Source organism: Erinaceus europaeus, chromosome X, assembly GCF_950295315.1.
Source record: "Erinaceus europaeus chromosome X, mEriEur2.1, whole genome shotgun sequence".
NCBI classification, from domain to species: Eukaryota; Metazoa; Chordata; class Mammalia; order Eulipotyphla; family Erinaceidae; genus Erinaceus; species Erinaceus europaeus.
The window spans coordinates 79,918,138-79,919,740 of record NC_080185.1 but is presented as its reverse complement, the minus strand read 5'-3'; positions in this window follow the sequence as shown (position 1 = coordinate 79,919,740).

The window sequence follows — 1,603 nt, the reverse complement described above, 5'->3', positions numbered from 1 at the left end:
CTAAGTCATCTCTATCTCAGGCTCTCATTACTGCAGGGTCCAGTATCCTTAGCATCGGGTGTTTCTGCTACTTTCATCTATCCTGGTGCTGCCTCTGCCATGGCCACCCACTACAGTTCCAAATACATTTGTGTTACCTGCCTAGTTCAGTTCACTCCACTCCAGCTGGGGCCCCTGCTTCTGTGACTGTCATCTGAGCCTGATGTGGGCCCTGCCATCTACTGCTGCAGTGTCTGCTGCCACCAGTTCTTACATGGACTGCTGACCTTTGTGTTCATGGAGAATCAAACATAATGGGAAAACAAAGTAGTTCATCTGCAAAGTTGACAGCAGTCTGAAAACCAAACAAACAAAATAACCAGATCAACAGTGCTACAATTACCTTCTACAAAGATTTGAAAGCTACAGTGTTAGGGAGTCTTATTGAATTAAAAATAATTATGAATGGGGACTGCAACAAATTCTGATAATGAGCAAAATTCATAACAGTGACCATAGAAATCAAGAGTGCAGTGACCAAGATAATGAACAAAGCAAAGGAAGATTTCTGGAAGAAGACATGCCAAAGCCTGAAGTGGAGAACCAGAAGATAAGATAGGAGCCACCCTCCAAATAAAAAACAAGAAGAAAGAAAAGCTACAACAAATCAAGATACCAAAAGTGAGTTATGAGACAACATCAAGAGGAAGAACATTCATGTCATAGAGGTGCAAGAAAGAGAAAAGAGAGAAATGGACAGAATTCATATATGAAGAAATTTTATCTGAGAAACCCCCCCTAAAATTTCAGAGAGAAACAGGTCCCCAGATCTATGAGGTTCAAACAGTATAAAAAATAAATCTAAACCTAAGTTCCCCAATGTGTGTGATCCTTAAAATGACAAATGTCAGGTTTTTCCCTGTTTTTCTCCATTTGTTGGCTGCAAGTAGAGAGCTCAGAAGTTTCATGCCATAATAGAGACACAAGATAAAAAGAGCCTGGTTACTGCCACATGGAGGAGAGCTTCTCACAAGTGAAAATGAGTATCCAGGGATCCAAAGGGGTGATATAGTGGGTATGAGGCTTTGAGTTCAATACCAAGCATTAAATATGCCAGAGTCATGCTCTGGCTTTCTCTCTCCCCTCTCTTTCTCATAAATAAATAAATAAATAAATAAATAAATAATTTTTTAAAGAAAGAAAAAAATGACAAATATGAAAGGAAAAAGATAATTCAGAAGGTGGTAGAGAAAAGTAAAAGGGCATCTATATGGGAAATTCCATAAGAAAACCAGCTGATTTCTCAAGAGAAACTCTAAAAACTAGAAAGGATTGGGTTGGATATATTCAAAGTTTTGAATAGAAAAGATCTCTACCCAAGAATACTTTATTGAAAATTTTATTGAAGAAGGCATGAAAAGCTTTTCAGATAAGCAACAACTGAAGGAATTTATCACCACTAAAACATATTTTCTTGAAATTTTAGAGTCTCATAAGAAATGAGAATACAGAATGGCTTCATATGGATAGAACAGATGTTAACAGAGGGTACAGGGGGGTGATTTGGTGGAGTGGTCAACTCAACTTTGGTGGAGAACTTGATAGCATTTTTTTATGCTAACAC